This window comes from Loxodonta africana, chromosome 6 (genome assembly GCF_030014295.1).
Source record: "Loxodonta africana isolate mLoxAfr1 chromosome 6, mLoxAfr1.hap2, whole genome shotgun sequence".
Lineage (NCBI taxonomy): Eukaryota > Metazoa > Chordata > Mammalia > Proboscidea > Elephantidae > Loxodonta > Loxodonta africana.
Window position 1 is genome coordinate 50,951,458 of NC_087347.1, and position 23,260 is coordinate 50,974,717.

Consider the following 23,260-nt stretch of genomic DNA (forward strand, 5'->3'; position numbering starts at 1 on the left):
AAATAGACAATACATAAGTGGTAACTTTGGTGAATGGTAGTCCAGTACACAATACTGAGGAAGCCAGCACAACTTGTACAAGGCAAGATCATGGAAGCTCCACAGATACATCCAAATGCCTTGAGCTACCGAATTGCTGGGCTGACGGCTGTGGGGACTATGGTCTCGGGGAACACCTAGCTCAACTGGCATAAAATAGTTTATAAAGAAAATTTTCTACATTCTCCTTTGGTGAGTAGCATCTGGGGTCTTAAAGGCCTGTGAGTGGCCATCTAGGATACTCTACCGGTCTTATCGCTTCAGGAGCAAGGAAGAATGAAGAAAACTAAAGATACAAGAGACAGATTAGTCCAAAGGACTAATGGACCACATCTACCATGGTCTGTACTGGAATGAGTCCAATACAACTAGATCGTGCCTGGCTACCACCACTGACTGCTCTGACAGGGATCACAATAGAGGGTCCCGGACAGAGTTGGAGAAAAATGTAGAACAAAATTCTAACTCAAAAAGAAAGACCAGATTTACTGGCCTGACAGAGACTGGAAAAACCCTGAGAGTACAGCCCCCGGACACCCTATCAGCTCAGTAATGAAGTCACTTCTGAGGTTCATCCTTCAGCCAAAGATTGGGCAGGCCCATAAAACAAAAAGAGACTAAAGGGGCACACTAGTCCTGGAGCAAGGACTAGAAGACAGGAGGGGACAGGAAAGCTGGTAATAGGGAACCTAAGGTTGAGAAGGGAGAGTATTCACATGTTGTGGGGTTGTTAACCAATGTCATAAAACAATATGTGTACTAACTGTTTAATGAGAAACTAGTTCTGTAAACCTTCGTCTAAAGTACAATAAAATAAGTTTAAAAAAAAAGCTGGTTGTACTGAAGTTTGATAAACACTGCTTCAGTTTATGGAAGATTATTTACAATTCCCTTAGAGGGTAAAACCACAGGAAATAGCAGCAGGAGAAAATTCAGGCAAAGGGAAGAAAGACATGTTAGAATGTAGTTAATAGATGTTGGAGCCTGGGGCTGATGACCATTCCTACGCATCTTTAGAAGAACAATTGACGACTATTTGTCTAGGATAACTTGTAAATATAGACCCATCCAAATATAGTAGGTGGGACAAGTGATCATCTGAGGTACTTGCAATTCCAAAAATATACTAGAACTTCTGTGTATTTAGTGATTCATGATGAATAGATAATCCTTTTTATTATTTCCTAGTGATGGCCATCATGGTTTTTTTAAAAAAATATATTGTGTTTAGGTGAAAGTTTACATAGCAAATTAGTTTCCCATTTGACAATTTTAATACAACTTGTTCCATGACATTGGTTATATTCTTCACAATGTGTCAACATTCTCGTTTCCATTCTTTTTGTTCTGTTTCCATTGATCTAGCTTCCCTGCCCCTCTTTAGCTTTTCATCTTTGTTTTAGGGTAAATGTTGACCGTTTGGTATCTTATAGTTGATTATTTAAGTCAGCATAGTATTCATGGGTGACAGTGTTTATTTTATGAGCCAATCTATTATTTGGAAGAAAAGTGACCATCAGAAGTTGCTGTCATAGCTTTATTGTTTCAGAATTTTATCTGCTCTTGTATTTACTCATTATATATTTGATGATATAAAATGAGAAAAGTATTTTTATGTAAATATTCACTTTTCAAGCAAGAGATTGAAAACATATTTGGAGATTCTTTTAGAACACAAAATGTGTAGTATTGATCATTATTAAAGTATATAATACTGATCAGTGACATAAAAATTAAAAGGCTACGGGTATAAATGATTTTTATCTTAATTATTATATATAATATTTGGTCCAATAAATGAAAATGTATTAGAGGTAAAGTCTAATCCTTATTTAAATTATTTGTTTACGGAGATTTTATCCATGTCATATCCATGTCTCTTTACTTTTTTTATTTTCCATTTTTATGTTGGTACTTTTATGCCCTTAGTAGCCATGCCCGTAAATCTGTTATAAACTGCTTGAGACCCATTAACAAATTCCAAACCATATTCCAAACCATACTTGTGCCAAAACATGGTCTAATAAGCTATGTATGACTTTCCCCGATAGGACAACATTGTCTTCTTAAATAACAAACTCTCAGAAAATAAATGACTTGCTACCTATTTGAAATGATTCGGATATTAGAAAGTAAAAGTCTTTTTTGGTCCAACGCTAATAGTTATTCAAGTAATTTCATGAATCAGAGTGTGTGTAGTAAATTTGATTCCTGTTTTGCTTGGCCATAAAATTGATAAAGATTAAATACAAAGGCATTCAAAATAAGTAAGGGCTCTTCTCATAAAACTATAATGATGATACAGACAAAAAATAACCCGGTCCTTCAGATTCATCATACAGAGTCCTGTCAACGTTTTAGAGGTGAAACTGGAGCAATGGAAGTGATGTGGCATGTGTCTCAGGCCAGCTGAGCGATGTCCATTATTATTATTTTCACTGTATAAATGTATTGTTATCCAGGCTGTCCCCGAGAAAAATGTCCGTTCTATTTTTGCTTCCATTTTTTAAGAGAAGGTTACGAATGAGTAATTTGATGTATTTTTCCTAATTAAATAGCCCTGAATCCATTTAGGATAGAATGAGTAGAAATCTAGGAAAGAGGTCTATTTAGAGGTCATTGTAGAAGTATGCGGATTTGTTCCTTCATATTTAAAATATAAAAAACTAAGCAAAAAACACAAAGGAAACAGAATTATTTCAGCAAAAAAAAAAAAAAAGTAACAATCTCCAGTGGAATGCTAGTCTGGCTGAGGTTTGGTACCCTCACAGAATAGCCTCCAATCTTTGCATGTTGAAGGGGTTTTTGATCCAATGCCCATGTACAGATTTGGTTCCAATAGCTCATATTTGGAATTATTTATTATCTATCTCTTTTGCCCGTGGGGCCTCCTCTGAAGGTCTCTACTGGGATGTCTATAAACCCAAAAACCAAACCCACTGCCGTCGAGTGGATTCCGACTCCTAGCGACCCTACAGGACAGAGTAGAACTGCCCCGTAGAGTTTCCAAGGAGCGCCTGGTGGGTTCAAACTGCTGACCTTTTGCTTAGCACCATAGCACTTAATCACTACGCCACCAGGGTTTCCGGGATGTCTACAGACGAGTGAATTTGACCACAACTTGAGGCAGTTTGGGCATAGTCTGATGAAGTATTACCAGCCAGGGAAGATTACCCTGCACCTGTACCAGGAGCAGTCAGCCGCTCATTTATTTAATAAATACATATTCATCTAGTCCTTGCTCTAAAGGAAAACCCTGGTGGTGTAGTGGTTAGGAGCTGTGGCTACTTACCGAAAGGTCGGCAGTTCAAATCCACCTCGCAAACCCTATGGGACAGTTCTACTCTGTTCTATAGGGTTGCTATGAGTTGGAATTGACTTTACAGCAACCGGTTTGGTTTTTGGTTTGCCTCTGAAGGGGGACTTAAAAAAATTTTCGAGGATCTTCTGATGAGCCCATATGGGACTTCCGGTACCTTCTCTGGGCTGCCATGAATGGGCTTGGGCTGATCTTGTCACCACGGTGGACTTAGAAATGCAGGTTGTACATATTCTTCTCCTTCTTCAGGGACTTAAAAAAAATAGCGAGTACAGGTAACAAACCAATGTTGTTGTTAGGTGCTGTTGAGTTGATTCTAACTCATAGTGACTCCACGTGATACCGTAGAGCTGCCCCATAGGGTTTTCTAGGCTGTAATTCCACAGGAACAGATCATCAGGTCTTTCTCCTGTGGAGCGGCTGGGTGGGTTTGAACCGCCAACCTTTCAGGTAACAGCTGAGGGCTAACTGCTGTGCCACCAGTGCTTCTAAACCAATGTTAAGAGTGAGGAAAAAGACGTTATTCAATTGACCTTTCTTTGTTAAAAAAAAAAAAAGCCTCACCATGCTACTGATGTTGGGTCAATAATGTCATATATGAATAAGAGAGTGACACATATACTTACATGTACATACATGTATTGATACTCTGTCATAGAAATGTGGGGTATCAATTTATGGAAATATGATGTTAATTCTGATTTAAATAAGTGAGGTGTTATTAATAAAAAGTGAGTTTTTGTAGTGGAGTTGAAATTTTTATTTTCTGTAGCTGGTTACATCTTGTTCTAGATCCCCCAAACTTCTATGCTGTGGGAGGGCGATGAACTTAACCTTGACAAATAAGAGTAGGTTTGGGTTTCATATGACCTATTTAGTGTACTTTATGTCAAAATCGGTCAATTCAAAGTATACATTTTGTATCTGATCTGTGGTTGTACCCTCTCAATGTGCCTCTTGCCATGATGGCCAACCAGGGAGAAACTGATGGGAACTTACGTTGGAGGTACTGAGAGTGTGGTCTGGTCTTGCTGTCCTCCCTAGTGTTCTTGTGATATGGTTAGTCTGTGTTGGTCGTTGGGTGATGCTATGAGCTGGTGTGGTGCCCTTTTGGGTATAACATGCTATTTTTCAGAGTTAGTTGGGCAGCCCAGGAACTTCTGTTTTTTTTTTTTTTTCCCCATGATATTTCCATGCAAGGGGAGTGGGGCTCGGAATGCCATTTTAAGTGTATCTATCCAGATTTTTATCTAGAATAGATAGAAGCCCTGGTGGCACAGTGGTTAAGTGCTCAGCTGTGAATGGAAAGTTCAGCGGTTCAAACCCACCAGCAACTTAGTGAGAGAAAGATGTGACAGTCTGCCTCCATAAACATTTACAGCTTTGGAAACCCTATAGAGCAGTTCTACTCTGTCCTAGGGTTGTTATGAGTCAAGATTGACTTGATAGCAGTGGGTTTGGTTTCGGGTCGAGAATAGATACTTCCATCATACTTTGCTGCTCTATCATGCCTTGACATGTTGGGCAAGGTGGGTGAGTATAGCACATATTAGATGCTGTCATATTCTCCTTGAAACCTATCTGGGGCTATATTGGGGTTTTTATACTCTTGTATCACCTATTCCCTTTGGTTGAGACCCTGGGGAGCAGAGGAACTAGATCCCTTATCTAGGACCCGTATAACCCTCACATCATTTCATTCTCTGTGAATCCCTCTTCTTCCCATTTCTGAAGACTTCCTGATGGTGGAAACTTCCTTTACATCATATTTTCCATTATCTCTATGCCATAACTCTTTGATCTGAGTCAGCCAGACTCGACTTTTCATATGTAAAGGAATAGTTTTGAAATGTAGAAAACCCCTTTAATTTTTAACAAAATCAGGATTAAGGGAAAATTGTACTTCAATATTTTATTTTGTGAGTCAAAGCAGAATATAATGACTCTGTATTTCTGCTATTAAAGTCGTAATCCTCCCTTGGAAAATGGGGATTGGTAGAGAGGAAGACCATGCACAAAGAAGTCAGAATAAGAAAAGCACCCTAATCCATTTAAAAACACATTTTCCCTGTTACTTAACAATCATGTGCTAGTTACTGGAGATACAAAGAGAGTTTTGTAAGACAGGTGGGAAAATATTGCAAGATGATAAGTACCAATATAAGCTCAAGGATAAAGAGTATGAATAATAGTTCAGAGGAAGAAGCAATCAGAAAAAGCACTATTCCTTGCCGTGTTTTAAAAAGATGTAAAACCATGAGTGATTTTTGGCTTCGGCTCTTCAGTAGAGATTGGCCTCAAGTGAATCTCCTACTAGATCCTCAGCTCTAATTCAGCCCCCACAACTTCTCTTTCACCATGCACAACCCTGATATGACCTGGGTCTTGAGTTTTCCACCTTGGTTCCAGTTTATCTGCAGTTCACTGTATGGCTAGCACCTTTCCTTCTTGGTCAGTAGGAGAAAAAGCTTCTTTCCCAAATGTGTCCAATGACTCTTTCACTTTAGCTATAGGTTTTCCTGTGCTGATCTTTTATGGATTGGGACCTAAATATACAGACATTTACAGCCTTTGAAACAATGAGAATGTGACAATGAGCATCTTTTTTGAATTAGAATTATCAGTGTTATGATTTTAGGACCCCTTTGGAATCGACTCGATGGGAACTGTTTTTTTTTTTTTTTAACTCTAATACTGTAAAAACGGAAACAACCCGAATAGTAAAATGATCATTGCAAAATTTTCTTACTATTTTTCATTCTAGTTCATTGTGTACATAGTAAAGTACTCATCTTATGTCTGCTTAATCATCACTTTTGAACCACTAGGGCTCTGTTTATATCTTGCTGTTATCAGATGCCATCAAGTCAGCTCTGACTCATAGTGACCCTACACGACAGAGTAGAACTGCTCCATTGAGTTTCCAAGGAGCGGATGGTGGATTTGAACTCCTGACTTTTTTGGTTAGCAGCTGTAGCTTGCTGTAGCTCTTAACCACTGTGCCTCCGGGGTTCCATATATACATACATAAAACACCAACCCAATATATATATTTAAATAGTTAATTTCTTCTTCAACCAAATAAACCTGAAGATTTTGTTCTTATTCTTTTTTTTATCTCTCACAGTTTTGAGCACAGGTAGGTATGTAGTAGGTGCTCAAGAAATTTTTTTTGGAATGTTTTCTCTAGAAACGAATTATAAGTACATCACTTAGTTTTGTGTGGAAATATTTCACCTCCTTTTTTCTCTTATACCAAATTCTTTCAACATTGTTTAACTTATTCAGATTGACTAACTGATAAGAAATACGGATATAGGGGAAAAAAGCATTAAATCTGCAGTTTAGAGCAATTAGTTTGATTCTGGTTCTTTTAAAGAGGTGGCAAAGTCTTTTTACACACTTTTAAAATTGCGAACTTTAAAGACTCGACGGCACTGGGTTTTTATTTTATATATAAATAACATTTAATGCTGAATCACATAAATGTATGAAGCTAACCTAATATTTTTCTCATCTTAAGGTTTAGAGAATAGCATCAGGCTATTGAGGTACATATTAACCAATTGTAAGTAATAATTAAAAAAAACTATTTTTTTAAACAGTCAAGTATTTCTGGGGCAGAGGTTAGAAAGCTGAGCTTAAATGAGGTGAGAGGGAGATAACTTTTGTAGGTAGGTAGCAATGCCCTTTGTCTTCTTCATTTTATCCAGTGACTCAATTGTTACTTAGCTCATCAATGTCCCCAGGCTATATCAAAGCTGTTAGGATATGAGAAATGGGTCTTTTTCCAAAATGCCAATGTCTGTCTTTAAATGGTTCTATTAAGATGCTATATTTTCATATATTCAGCAGCACCATAGCCTGAGTATTTAGCTCTTTCTTTCCTACAGAAAAGAGCAGTTATCATAACATGAGTGATAAAAAGCTGTTATATTGGCCCTCTTATTATTTTTCAGCCTGAACACTGCCCAACTTCTCTTTATCTCACGATGATGTTGTTCTTGCCCTGAAGCCTGCCATTCATTATATTGCTCTTTCTTTTCCTCACTCAAGAATCCTATTACTAGTTGGTCTTATCAGTACATTTCTATAAGATTCTTTTGTAAAATTACAAGGAAAGGGAGCTGATGACATTTACATCTTGTTGGCATGAATTTCTCTCCACTTCAGTAGTTATGTCAGGAGACATTGTATATGAGACCCATCCTAAATAATTGCTCAGACACAGTATGATTTTGGGGCGGGGGTAGGAGGTGGAAAAACAGCAACAAACCTTCTTCCTGCTAATCCCTTCAAAAACAGAAAGTGATATTCTGGCAAACACACCTCTACTTGGCTGATTTCTTGACATCCTAACACCCTTTCAATTTTCATAAAATCCTCTTTCATGAGAAGCTAGGATGATCACAAGTGTCACTCAGAAAATGCAGTTAGTCATTTTCCTGCCTCAGCAATTTTAAGATTGCACGCTAGCCTGAACCTGTGTCTTCAGCATACCTTACAAGCTTTTTTAGCTGCTTCTGACCAATCCATAATTTTATAGGTTTGGACTCTATATGATAAAAAAATAGGCTAGTCCTAAGTGGGTTTATATAAGACAATCCTTTTTTTGCTCCTGATGCCTTCCTGAGGTTATCTCCTTACGGATACACATCCATCAAATTTTTTACTGTGTTACTTCCTATGAAATTACAGCCTTCAGCAGAGAGCTTCAGCTTGGTTCTAATCAGTGCACTAAAACTGGAAGTAAGAAAACTGAAAAAAAAACACAAAACTGCATAGAGTTCCTAGTCTTCCTTTCATATAAACATAATAGGATGAAATTACCTGCAGGGCTATTTTTATTCTGTATTTTCCCACTGTGTCAAATTCAGCTGTATTGGACTTGGAAGTCTAAAGGTATGAAATGGTGGTCATTTTTCTAAAAACCATTTCTCTGGGCATCTCAGTGGTAGTCTCCAAGGTATATAGCAATCCTTTTCTGTTGAAAGGTCATTTCTCTTCCTTTTTCCATCTAATATTTTAACTGGTCATTCATTTATTGGACAATTGTTGAAGGCAGGGCTGAAAGAGCTGTGTGTTCTACAACCTCTCTCCAATTGAGTAAATACTACCATAGATTGGTGTGTGTGTGTAAATATACATATATATTACAAAATACAAAATACTTTTATTTTTCTCCCTCTATTTAATCCTCATAACAAATAAGGTAGGTGTTATATAAATTTTACAGTTGTTAAAATTAAGGATTGGGAAGGCAAAGTGACTTATCCAGAGTTGTGAAACTAGGTCTTTTGGCATCTTGTTTAGTACTTTTCCACAATGTCACTTCAACTCTTAATATAGGATAATTTACTCATTTTCAAATAGAGGTTCTACATGATAAATGAAAATTCTTGAATATACTTGGAAGGGAACTTACTGTCAGCCATGAATGCATATGCAAGTATTCGTTTATCAAGTCCTTGCCAGATAATTGAGATCAGAGGAAATGGGAAAGAGGATAGCTATGTTTTGATGTAAGAGAAGATGTCCAGGGTTGCTTTAGGGCTAGACAGGCTCAGGGTAGAATGTCACTTAGAAAGTATATGGAATTTGAGGATGGGCAAGGAAGGACAAAGAAAGGTGCTGCAAAGCTGAACAAGGTGCCCCAGGAGATAAGTGAGAATGTTGAAGATTTTCTCCAAGGCTTACCCTGGTAAGAGAATTTTCTACATTATAATTGTGGGAAAAGGAGCCCTGGTGGCACAGTGATTAAGCATTCGGCTGCTAATGGGAAGGTAGGTGGTTGAACCCACCAGCTGCTCTTCAGTAGAACCACGTGGCAGTCTGCTTTTGTAAAGATTTACAGCTCTTGGGGGACCAGTTCTCGGGGGACACCTAGGTCAATTAGTATAACATAGTTCATGAAGAAAATGTTCTACATCCTGCTTTTGTGAGTAGTGTCTAGGGCCTTAAAAGCCTGCAAGCAGTCATCTAAAATACATCTATTGGTCCCATCATGTTTGGAGCAAAGGAGAATGAAGAAAACCAAAGACATAAGGAAAATATCAATCCAAGGGACTAACGGACCACATGAACCACAGCCTCCACCAGCCTGAGTGCAGAAAAAATAGATGGTGCCCAGCTACCAGCACTGACTGCTCTGATAGGGACCATAATAGAGGGCTCTGGACAGAGCGGGATAAAACTGTAGAACAAAAGTAGAATTCACACACACACACACACAAAAGACCAGACTTACTGGTCTGACAGAGATTGGAGGAATTCCTAAGAATATAGCTCCCGGACACCCTGCTAACTCAGAACTGAAGCCACTCCAGAAGTCCACCTTTCAGTCAAAGATTAGACAGGCTTATAAAAGAAACAATGACACCCTTGAGGAATGGGCTTCTTAGAGCAATCAAGTATATGAGGCCAAATGGGCAATAGCTGCCCAAAAGCAAGGACGAGAAGGCAGGAAAGGACAGGAAAATGGATGAACGGACACTGAAAAACCAGGTTGAAAAGGGGAAGGGGAAAAATGCTGACACGTTGCAGAAATTACAACTAACGTCACAAAACAATTTGTGTATAAAATTTTTGAATGAAGAACTAATTTGCTCTGTAAACCTTCCCCTAAAACACACACACACACACACACACACAAAAGATTTATAGCCTTAAAAACCCTTTGGGGGCAGTTCTACTCTATTCTAAAGGTTCCCTGTGAATCAGAGTAGACTCCATGGCAATGGGTTTTGCTTTTTTAATTATGGGAAATTAATTTTTATTGTTTTTCAAAAGTGCATTAATGTCTACAACTTATAATGCTACATATTATACCACAATTTCATTGAATATGTCATATTAGCATTATAAATACAGATTGCTGTCAGCAAATGTTTCTCCCTTCTTGCCCTTGCTGATAATACAGAACTCTGCCCTTCATCTGTTTAAAGAACCAGCTTGGAGCAAAAAATTGTTAGTGGCCATTCCTTTGCAGAGACCATAATCACATTTTTCCGGCAGAAGACATTCCAATACTAGTTAGTGGGCTTTGGTTAGCTTTCTGAGGGTCAGAGAATTAGAAGAAAAAAAAAAAAACCTAATGATTATAAATTATCTTTCAACATTTCCTGCCTCCTTTTTTATTCAGACAAGCTCTCTACCTTAGTGAAATGTGAGCCTTTACAACAAAAACAAAATGGAAGAGTTCATATTTACCTATTAAATAGAAGAGGAGGACAAAAATCATCACACCAGAAAAGTACAGAAAATGCGTTTGAGGTAAAATAGAGTTATTTCTTAAACAGGAAGACTAACATATTTAGGTAGGCAGGAGTTTGAAGTTACTTTAAAGGGCTTAAGATACATTTTCTATGGTTGAAAAAATGCCATTGTAATTAGAAACAGGTGCTTATAAATTAGAAAAGAGAGAAGACTAATTGTTACTAATAAACCCATTGAAGTAAAAAACTTTACTTAATGAAATGCATGATTAAACATTAATGACCACAAGGTGGGCAATCCTCCTTCACTTGTATTAGATTTCAGTGTAAGGTGAAGCCTAATTTGTAACTAGTGCTAAGTCGTTGCTGCTTCTATATGTTTGTAAAAACAACACAATTGACATAGATATAAAAGGCTGATTTTAATACGCATTGAAAAGGGTGATCATTATTGGAATTGGCTGTGGTAGAGGAGCAGATTGTGAATATCAAATCCAGAATGTAGTGTTCTACAACAATGATAGGATTCCTATAAGCAAAGAGGACATCCCTCTATTCTAGAGCCAAAAGGGTCTGTTGATATAGGCTCAAAACTTTTAGAGTAGTTCAGACATCAATTATCACATTGATTCTCAACCTTGCTTGACATTATTTTATTTGGGGAGCTTTTAATAATTCCTGTGCAGAAGCCTCACTCCAGACCAATTAATTTGGGTGTGCCATCCTGATATTGGTATTTTTTAAAGCCCCTGGAGTCCTGGGTGGTGCAATCAGTTAACATGCTCAGCTGCTAAACAAAAGGTTGGCAATTCAAGTCCACCCAGAGGCACCTTGGAAGAAATACCTGGCAATCTACTTAAAAAAATCAGTCATTGAAAACCCTATACAGCGCAGTTCTACTCTGACACGTGTGGCATTGCCATGAGTTGAATTGATTCAACGGCAACTGGCAGAGGTACTGAGGCTCAGCGAGAAGGTCCATTTATAGAGTTTTCTAAAGGAAAATATTATTTTGGTTGCTCTTCCCTTTGCCAGATATTCCTTTCACCACTTCCCCCCCCCCAGGACTATTTATCCTTCACAACCCAGCCAGCTGCCACATGAGTTGGGAGGTTTCCCAAGAATTAATCAAGTACTCCGCTTCGCTGCCTCTGCTGTAGTTTTTAAGTATTTATTGTTGCCCTTAGCACACTGTTCCAGAACCTTAAAATCATGTCTGTCTTTTGTCAACCCTTAGGAAGTTCACAGTTTAGTAGAAAAATTAAATTCAGGGCAGCCAATCCAACTTTGTATTCCCAGTGCCTAGTCAAGTGCTTGACCCACAATAAAATCAAACTAAACCCGTTGCTGTTGAGTCGATTCTGACTCATAGCAACCCTTTAGGACAGAGTAGAACTGCCCCGCGGGGTTTCCAAGGAGCGACTGGTGGATTCGAACTGACAACCTTTGGGGTAGCAGCTGAGCTCTTAACCACTGTGTCACCAGTGACTCACAATAGGTACCCAATATATGTTTGTTGAATTGCGTTTGATGGATACAGCTTCAATGACAAATTCATTTGCTATATTTCTGTGATGTGTATCTATATTTTTTATTTTTTTATCTATATTTAGTGATTTTTGGAGTTTGCACACATGAATTAAAAATTTATGCCATTTCTGTATTGGCAGAGGAAACGGATATGTGTTGTTTAAAAAAAATGAACTCGTTTGACTCAAAACGTTTTCTTTTTCAAATTTTTAATAAGTTTTAGCAAGTTCTTAGCACCATCCACATTTATAAGGAACGTTCACTGTTCATGACCTGAAACCGATAATTTACTGCTTATTTTCGTGTGTTCTATAATCCACAGAGTAATACATTTCAATCTGTGCCAAAGGGGAAACATTAACCACAAATTTCTGCTTGAGTTTAAAAAAGTGTACTTCATTTTCTCTCATCGTGGACATATGCATTTTCACATGAGAGCCGGCCATTTTTGTGCTTCAGAGAAGGGTATTTCCAGAAGAACAGAGTTAATTTTTAAAGTCTTCAACGGGAAATACATCAATGACTAAAAAAAAGTAAAAAAATAAATAATTCTCTTTAAGAATTATAAACTACTTGCAAAAAAATTTTTTTTTTTAAACAGCCATCAGAAATAGAACTAGGGTGCATCCATACAATAAAGTATTATGCATTTCTAAAAGCTTTGGTGTAATCACCAAGATATACTGTTAATTAAAAATACAACAGGCAAAAGAATGTGGATTACAAATCTCATCCTGGGCAAGAAATGTTGGCATGTGTGTATGAACATGTATACTTTGTGTGTGCATTTGCTAATATTTTCAAAAAGAAGGAAATGGAAGAATTAACTAATAAAAAGGATTACATGTAGGAATAGGAAGCAAACTGGGGAAGAGATGGTGAAGAAGGTTAGACCTCTCTCAAAATGCATTGTTTTATAGCTTTGACTTGGGCACCATCTAAGTTAAAAACAAAATTAATTAAAGAAAACAACAAAACAAAGAAGATATCTTCTTGTATCATGTGTTCCTAACTAAAGCTATATTTAACACATCAAAGGTTTCAAGAAGAGCTTTTTAGTGAATAGACGATTCAGAAGAGATCACTCCTTAGATATAAAAAACCTGATTCTACAACATGATTTTCAAAGATCTCATGTTACAAGGTCAAGTGATAGAGTGATAGATGAAAATCAACATTTTTTGAACACTCAGTCTGTGCTAGGAACTTCAAAACATTATCTCATATAATTCTTATAATAACCTTGTGAGAAGGATATTAATATTCCCATTTTACATAAGCAGGGATGAGGACTTAAGGCATTATATGACTTCTTGAAGTTTATACAGCTAACATGAAGGGGAGTTAAAGTTCAAGCTTGTTCCAATTTCAAAGCTGACATTTCAGTTATATCAAGTTGCTTACCATGACCACTGGGTTCTGATTTCTAGAAATGTAATAATTGGTGGTTTTGAGATATATAAGCACCTCCTATTGAGTCAAGTGATGTGTAAAGATAATAGAAGGCGCTACTAAAGATTCTTTTCCCCAATTTTTTCATAGTCTTTTGGCATTTACATTAACAGTCTTTAGAAGTCTGGGGCCAGCCTTATTATTTTTTTTTCCCTGTAGGTCACAGTGTCTGCTGTTTCAATGATTTTTTCTAAGGCCCAATAAATTCAGCAGGCTATTCCTGGGTCTTAAAAGTTTTCTCTTGACCACCTCTTTTTCCCACCTCTCAGGAGCATATTACATATTAAGTTTTAGATTTTCATATTATGGCATCACTAAATATTCCTTTTGCCACATTTGTTGTGTTGTCTTTTTCAGGGTAACTTATTATGGATTTACTGACTTTCCACTGGCTGTCTTCTATATATACCATATTTTCTATAATCTCTTATGTCTGTTTTTCATGGTCTTCTGAATAATTTTTTCAAACCTTTCCATATGTTATTGATGTCTTTCAACAGTGTCAATTCTCTCTCTCTTTTTTTTTTTTTTTATTTTTCCTGCCTTCTCAGACAGTCATTTGAAGGTTGGCTGGTTCATCTTATCCTTGAAAATTTTCTGTCTAGGGCAGGCCTGATCCTCTATCTGCTTGCATCAGTATAAGACACTTGGCCCAGGTAGGGAAGCTGCCATTAATTTCTGTTCATTCTTTTCTGGAATTCAGTTCATCTAGGCTTTCTCGCATTCACTGTCTTTTGATAAAGCCATAGTTGGTTTTTTGTTTTTGTTTGTATATGTATATGTGTTTTCATTGTTGTTACTATGGGAATAAAGTGAAGGTCTTTTACACATACTTTTACATAATTCATCTAGAAACAAAAAATGAGCCTCTACCCGTTCCCCCATCTCCCAGAGTGCTATCTTTCCTTGATAATACTTTTTGGGTCCCTGCTTTGAGACGAAAGGAAGGCCCATGACCCTGGACACCCAGAGATCACTTAATTCCCATCTAGCACTTACCCAGGAAAACCCAGCTTCCCTGACCTTTCCTTCTTCCTTCAAACGCTGCTCTACCTTGGAGTCAGGTGCTATGAAATAGGCTTGAGAAGACGCCCAACCTCTTGGTGATTTGGAAGCATCTGCTCTGTACCCTTTCAGATACTTTCCCTCTGTGTATCAACAAATACGTTTGCATAAATTTGTAATTCCCCATTTTGTGATTGAGTTAGTTGTAAAACGCACTATGGGAGTTTCGTATTTAAAGAAAGCTTATAGTTAATCTTTTTATAACATGACTAATGAGAGTAACAAATCCCCGTCCACTCTTACGTACCCACCTCTATCCCAGCTGTCAAGTATAATGTAAAGAGCTTGGACTTTGGACTCACACAGATCTAAATTCAAATCTTCTTCCTACGATTTAATATGTGTGTGACCTTAACCACTGTTTGCCTGTTTCGTCATTTATTCAAGTTGTACTTATTGCTCTAAATATGTTTCCTTTCTAACTTCTCTGTTTATATTCGGCCTCCACTTCTGATCTCAAATGAAGTGCCACTTCCATAGGAAATCCCTCCCTGATCTTCATGAGTGGGTCAAATCTGCCTATTTTACATTCTCAAAGCCCAGCTACTTCTCACCTCTAGCATTTGCCACAATAATAAGTTTCTATTTATTTATGTGATTATTTGTTTAACACCTTTTTTCATCTTAGAATATAAGCTCTATGAGGAAGGGACCGTGTTTGTATGCCTGATGCCCAGCACAGCTGTTGGTGTTCAGTGAATGATTTCTAATAATGAGAATAATGAGCTTAACTCTTGTTGTGAGGGTTAAATGAGCTGTCGTCTTAGTTTCGGTTACCCTTGAAATAAGAATTTGGGTACAAGAAGTTTATTTGGTTATTGACCCCAATTAACACAGTGAAAGAGGGGGGAAATGAGATGAGGGAGGGAAAAACACAAATAAAGGGTGAGTTTATAAGCAGGTTACCATTATAAGTAAATAGGGTTCAGTCCTATTGGGGACTGAGAAACATAAAAAAACAAAAACAAAAACAAATAGTTGCTATTGACTCAATTCCGAATCATGAAACACAAGTTGGAATTTTCTAACTGAGGAGCTAGGAAGCTGGGTAGTTTATTCACTAATTCCTGGACCTCATTGTTTGAAGTTTGCTCCCAGGCTTTACCTCCCAGGCACTCATACTTTAGCTCCAGAGAATGTCCTCAGATAGAAAGGCTCAGGAAGCCAGAAGCTGTATATAGGGAACTGTCTGCAGGCAACCTCCAGGGTGGGTAGTCCACCTTCAGTGACTGCTACAAAAACTCTCTGTGCAAGGCCAAGGCATATTAAAGCCACTTCCAGAAATTCTGGTCTCCTCCCCATCTCCTATAGCTGCATTGATCCCATCAGAACTAGGCACAATAACAGGGAGTATGCCAGGGCTTCCAGGTATGGCTGCTTTTACCACTGACCACAGGAATCAGGTTAGGTGGATAAGCTTGTCCTGGGTCTAGGCCCTACTCCCCCCTGGTTATGCTCACCTTTCAGGCTGACCTTGGAAACAGTCGGAGAACAGAAGCAAGGTCACCTTAGCATGGGTTACATAGAGAGCAGCGAGGTATTGATCCAGCCTTTACTTGGGATATGGTTACACAGAATGTAGCCAAAGCGAGACCTCCTGCTGACCCAGAGCACCCAGCACCAAATAGGTACTTAATAAATGCCCTTTGAACAAATGCTGAATCCCCCGCAATGGAGGCCACACCAGAAGCAGGATCGTCATAGTAAAAATGCACCAGTATTTTAGAAGGTTAGTGGTAATAGGAGCGATTTGTGATAAGAAACAGCCTGTTTCTTCAAGAGTTGAGACCGCATGATTTTAATTTCTAGAATATGAAATGCAGTTTTCTTTATTTTCGCAACGAGATAAGAATTTCAAGAACATTTGTGTTGTTAAATTGTAGCTCTGATTTAAAATAACTTTATCACTCGTTCTGGCTGAGCAGACTTTTTAGAATGTAGAGAGCTGATTCAGTCCTCCATCCAAAAAAGGAGTAGATAAGTAAATGAGAAAGAGCAAGAGAGAGGTCTTTTTCCTAGTTTGCAAGTATAAATGTTGTATTTTCATAACCACATAGCTGTGTGTATGTTTCCAGTCATGGAGTTCACACGTGCTCCTCTTTGACAATAAGGAAAGGAAGGTTTAGTCTCTTGCTTGCTCTCTTTCCTCTGGTGTCTCTGCCTCTTTATTACTCTGGGTGTCTCTGCTGCTCTGCCCATCTCTCTTGTATGTTTTCAGTCACAGTCTATCTCTGTTATTTCCTTTCGGCCTGTCTTTGTTTCTCTCTTTCTCTTCCTCTGGCATTGTTGTTCTCTCCTCTCATGTATTTTGGCATCTTTCTACCTTTTGTTTATTTTTAATTTTATTGTGCTTTAGGTGAAAGTTTACAGTGCAAATCAGTTTCTCATTAAAAATTTATACATAAATTGTTTTGTGACGTTGGTTGCAATCCCCACGTTGTGTCAGCACTCTTCCCCTTTCCCTTTCCATTCCGGTTCCCTGTGTCCATTCGTCCAGTTTCACTGTCCCTTCTGGCCTTCTTGTCTTTACTTTTGGGCAGGTATTGCCCACTTGGTATCATGTACTTGATTGAACTAAGAAGCATGGTCGTCACGGGTGATATTGTTTGTTTTATAGGCCTGCCTAATCTTTGGCTGAAAGGTGGACTTCACGGGTGGCTTCAGTTCTGAGTTAGCAGGATGTCTGGGGCCATACTCTTGGGCGTTCCTCCAGCCTCTGTCAGTCCAGTAAGCCTGGCCTTTTACGGTGAATTTGACTTTTGTTCTACATTTTTCTCCGATGCTGCCCAGGACCCTCTATTGTGATCCCTGTCAAAGTGGTTGGTGATGGTAGCTGGGCACCGTCTAGTTTTTCTGGGCTCAGGCTTGTGGAGGCTGTGGTTTGTGTCATGCATTAGTCCTTTGGACTAATGTTTCCTGTGTCTTTGGTTTTCTTCTCATTTGCTCTGGATGAGATGGGACCAATATATATATCTTATAAGGCCACTTAAAAGCTTTTAAGACCCCACATGCTATTCACCAAATTAGGATGTAGAACACATTTTTATGAACTATGTTATGCCAATTGATCAAGATGTCTCCTGAGACCATGGTCCCCAGTCCTCAGTCCCAGTAAATTGGTCCCTCAAGGTTTCTGGATGTATCTAGGAAGCTTCTATGATTGCCTTGGTTAGGTTGCGTTGACTTCCCCTATATTGTGTGTTGTCTTTCCCTTCACCAAAGTTAACACTTGTTTATTATCTAGTTAGTGATTTTTCCTTCCCACCCCCCCCTTCATAACCATTAAAGATTGTATTTTTTTGTGTGTAAACATTTTTTTTTTTTAATAATAGCATTCTTGTACAATATTTGTCTTTTGTGATTGACTTATTTCACTCAGCATAACACCCTCCACATTCATCCATGTTGTGAGGATGTTTCGGGAATTTATCACTGTTCTTTATCATTGTGTAGTATTCCATTGTGTGTATGTACCATAATTTGTTTATCCATTCATCTATTGATGGGTATTCAGGTTGCTTCCATCTTTTTGCGATTGTGAAATAAACATGGGTGTGCATATCTCTATTCATGTGACAGCTCATATTTCTCTAGGATAGATAGAAGTGAAATTGATGCATGGTATGGTGTTTCTTTTTTCTAGTTTTTAAAGAGGTCGCATATTGTTTTCTGTAGTAGTTGTACCATTTTACATTCCCACCAGCAGTGTATAAGAGTTCCAATTTCCCTGCAACCCCTCCAACAATTGTTATTTTGTGTTTTTTCTTTTTTTTTTTGATCAGTGCCAGTAATGTTGGGGTGAGATAGTATCTCACTGTAGTTTTGATTTGCATTTCTTTATTGTTTTTTTAATGGCTAATGATTGCTAGAATTTTCTTGTGTCTGTTGGCTGCCTGAATGTCTTCTTTGGTGAAGTGTCTGTTGATATCCTTTGCCCATTGTTTAATTGGGTTGTCTTTTTGTTGTTGAGATATTGAAGTATTCTGTAGATTTTAGAGATTAGACCTTTGTTGGACATGTCATAGCCAGAAAATTTTTTTCCCAGTCCATAAGTTCTCTTTTTATTCTTTTGGTAAAGAGTTTTGATGAGCATACGTGCTTAATTTTTAGGAGCTCCCAGTTATCTAATTTATCTTCTGGTGTTTGTGCATTGTTAGTTACAGTTTGTATTGAATTTATGCTGTGTATTAGAGCCCCTAGCATCGTCCCTAATTTTTCTTCCCTGGTCTTTAATATTTTAGGTTTTATATTTAGGTCTTTGATACATTTTGAATTAGTTCCTGTGTATGGTTGCGGTATGGGCCCTGTTTTATTTTTTTTTACAAATGAACATCCAGTTTTGCAAGCCCCATTTGTTGAAGAGACTTCCTTTTCCCCGTTTAATGGACTTCAGTCCTTTGTCAAAGGTCAGCTGACTATAGGTGAATGGACTTATGTTTGGGTTCCTGATTCTATTCTCTTGGTCTATGTGTCTGTTATTGTGCCAGTACCAGCCTGTTTTGACTACTGTGGCTGTATAGTAGGTTCTGAGATCAGGTAGTATGATGTCTCCTACTTCTTCAGCAGTGCTTTGCTTATTGGAGGCCTCTTTCTTTTCCATATAAAGTTAGTGATTAGTTTTTCCATCTTGTTAAAGAACACTGTTGGTATCTGGATTGAGATTGCATTATACCTATAGATCGATTTGGGTAGGATTTACATTTTCACAATGTTGAGTCTTCCTATCTGTGAGCATGGTATGTTTTTCTACATTGGTCTTTTTTGGTTTCTTGTAATAGTGTTTTGTAGTTTTCTTTGTATAGTTCTTTTAGGTTCCTAGTTAGATTTATTCCTAAATATTTTATCTTTTTATGGCTATTATAAATGGAATTGTTTTCCTGATTTCCTTTTCGTCATTCTCTTTGTTGGCATATAGGAATCCAACTGGTTTTTGTAAGCTGATCTTGTATTCTGCTACTCTGATGAATCTATTAGTTCCTGCAGTTTTCTTTTGGAATCTTTGGGATTCTCTAGGTATAATATCATATCATCTGTGAATAGGGATAGTTTCGTTGCTTTCTTTCCAAATTGAATGACCTTTATTTCTTTTTCTTGCCTTGTTTCTGTAGATAGGGGTTCCAGCACAATGTTAAATAAGAGTGGTGATAAAGGGCATCCTTGTCTTGTTTATGTTCTCAGGGGGAATACTTTCATCCTCTCTCTGTTGTGAATGACGTTGGCTGTTAGTTTGGTATAAACCAAAATTAAACCCTTTGCCACCGAGTTGATTCAGACTCATAGTTGTTTTGGTATTGATGCCTTTTATTGTGTTGAGGAATTTTCCTTCTATTCTTATTTTACTGAGAATTTTTTCAGGAATAGGTGTTAGACTTTATCAAATGCCTTTTTGCCTCAATTGAGATGATCATGTGATTTTTTTTTTGTTCTGTTATGTGGTGGATTACATTGATTGATTTTCTAATGTTGAATCATTCTTGCATACCTGGCGTGAATCCCACTTGTTCGTGGTGTATTATTATTATTTTTTTAATGTGATGCTAAGTTCTATTGGCTGGAAGTTTGCTGAGAATTTTTGCATCTATATTCATGAGAGATAGTGGTCTATAATTTTCTTGTGGTGTCTTTGCCTGGCTTTGGTATCAGGGTTATGCTGGCCACATAGAATGAGTTTGGGGTATTTCTTCCCCTTCTATGCCTGGAAATAGTTTGACTAGGACTGGTGTGAGCTCTTCTGTGCATTTCCAGTGAAGCTGTCTGGCCATGGCTTTTTTTGTTGGGAGTTTTTTTTTTTTTTTTAATTACCTATTCAATCTCTTTTCTTGTTATGGGTCTGTTCAGATTTTCTATCTCACTTTGTGTTAGTTTATGTAGGTAGTGTGTTTCTAGACATTTGCCCATTTCCTCTAGGTTTTTAAATTTGTTGGAGTGTAAATTTTCATAGTATTCTATGAATACTATTTATTTCAGTTGGTTCCGTTGTAGTGCTCTCACCCAGCATCCCCCCCATCTCATTTATTTTTTTTCTTTCCTGTTTTCCTTTTGTTAGTTTGGCCAGTGGTTTGTTGACTTTGTCGATCTTTTCAAAGAACCAACTTTTGGTCTTGTTGATTCTTTCTGCTGTTTTTCTGTCCTTTATTTCATTTATTTTTGCTCTAATCTTTATTATTTCCTTTCTTTAGGTGCCTGAGCCTTCTTTTTCTGTTCTCTTTCTAGGGCTTTGTTCTCTTTGTAGGGCTAATGTTTTGATTTTGGCCTGTTGTTTTTTGCTGTGTATATTTATTGGTATAAATTGACATCTGAGGACTGCCTTTGCTGTGTCCCAAAGGTTTTGGTATGATGTCTTTTCATTCTCATTTGATTCTAGGAATTTTTGGATTCCCTCTTTGATTTATTCTATTACCTAGTTATTTTATTTTTTTAAAGCAAGGTGTTATTCAGTTTCCCTGTATTTGACTTTTCTTCCTTGCTCTTCCTGTTACCGATTTCTACTTTTATGGCTTTATGATCAGAGAGTATGCTTTGTATTTTTTGATGCTTTGGATTTTATCGAGGGTTGCTTTGTGGCTAAAATGTGGTCTGTTCTGGAGAATGTTCCATGTGCATTGGAAAAGAATGCATACTTTGCTGCTGTTGGGTTGAGTGTTCTGTATATGTCTATGAGGTCATGTTAGTTGATTGTGGCCTTTAGACCTTCTGTATCATTGTTGAGTTTCTTTCTAAATATTCTGTCCTTTACCAAGAGTGGTGTGTTGAAAACTCCTACTATTATTGTGGAACTATTTCTCTTTTCAGTGATGCTAGAGTTTGTTTTTATGTATTTTGGTGCCCTATTGTTTGCTGCATTGACATTTATTTAAGGTTATGTCTTCTTGGTGGACTATCCCTTTAATCATTATATAATGTCCTTCCTTGTCTTTTATCTGAGACCGTTTTTGCCACTTCTGCTGTTTTTTGGTTACTGTTTGCTTGCTTTTTCCATCCTTTGATTTTTAATATATCTATGTTTTTGTGTCTATGGTGTGTCTCTTGTAGACAGCATATTGACGTGTAGTGTTTTTTAATCCACTCTGATACTCCGTCTCTTCATGTGTACATTTAAGCCATTTACACTGAATATGATTGTCAGTAAACCCATTGCAAGGAGTCAATTCTGACTCATAGTGACCCTACAGGACAGAGTAGAACTGCCCCATAGAGTTTCCAAGGAGCACCTAGTGGATTTGAGCTGCCAACATTTTGGTTAGTAGCCATAGCACTTAACCACTATGCCAGCAGGGTTTTCTGATTATCAGTAGATACGAGTTTATTGCTGTCATATTTTTGTGCTTCTTTGTGTGTGTGGTGCCGATGTAGTCTTTGTTCCTCTTGCTTTCTTGTGCTAAGTTCCAGTGGTGTCAATTCTTAATGCTTGCCTTGTAGTTTTCATTTTAGCTTGATTATATTTTTCTTCTTTGATTTCTTTTCTTTACTTTTGCCAACTCAGATTTCATCTTATTCTGTTGTTTATATCACCTTGTTTTTAGTTACTTGCATGTTTTCTTTGATCTTTGGTTCATGCAATTCATGTTTTCTTTAAAAGTATGCAGAGGTTTTGTCATTTTAAAAAATTTTCTGTAGTAATGTTCACTTTAATGTCTTTAGTATTAGTTTACCTCCTGACCTTCACCTGGCATTTCCCTTGTGTGTGTGGTAACTATGTAAAGGTAACATTTTGATCCTTTCTGCTTATTTTTCCTCCTTGGAAGAGACAGTTCTATTGGGTTTGTTTGCTACTAAGGAAGGGTTTGTTTTTCATGCTTCCCTCCCTTTTCATAGACATTCTTTTAAACATATACCTTGATCTTGAGGAATGAATGATAGTAATTTGTAATCTCAGTTCAATCTTTCATTTGCTAGGCTGTAGGCTGGTAGGGCAGGTGAAAAGATGTGATATTATATAGCTGGCCAGCTCCAATTTAGGGAGAAGTTCTCTGAACACTTTCTCGTTTAATACGATGAAGCATTTGTCCTGAGACAAAGTCAAATCCTCTTGTGGGAGGAAGACTTTCCTTTGATTTTTGGCTCTACTTAGAGTTGAGCAAGGAGATTATCCTGCTCAGCGCCATGTGAAGCCCTGTGGATCACAGTGAAGCCCCAAATGCCCAGACTATTGTTTGGTAGTTCAGAGATGATCTCTGCTAAGTGATTTTAGACAACTCTGGTAGGTTGATTCTCTGCCTCCTGTTTGAAGTGTCCCCTCTGACCAGTATTGTCTTTTGGCCTTACTGCTGGTTAGGAAGGTAGTTTGGATAGGAGTGGTTACACGGTCTTGAGTTCATTTCTACCTCCTTTGTCATTATGTTGCTCTGCCACTTGTCTTCTACTCTTCTCATGACCAATACTTATTATTTCCTTAATTTCAGTTTTCTAAACGAATTACTTTTAGGTGGCCTTTCAGGCAACCTCTCATATAATGTACTTTGTAAAATCTCTACTCTGCTAGAGATATTTGATTTAGTTGGCAGAGCATGGTATGGGGTTTTCTCCATTCCCAAATTTTATTATGATGGAGTTTCCTTCTCTGTTTTGATTCTTTTCATTCATTTTAGCAGATTTCAGTAAGGTAGGCATGCTTTTATACTGCTCTATTAAAAAAAAATTT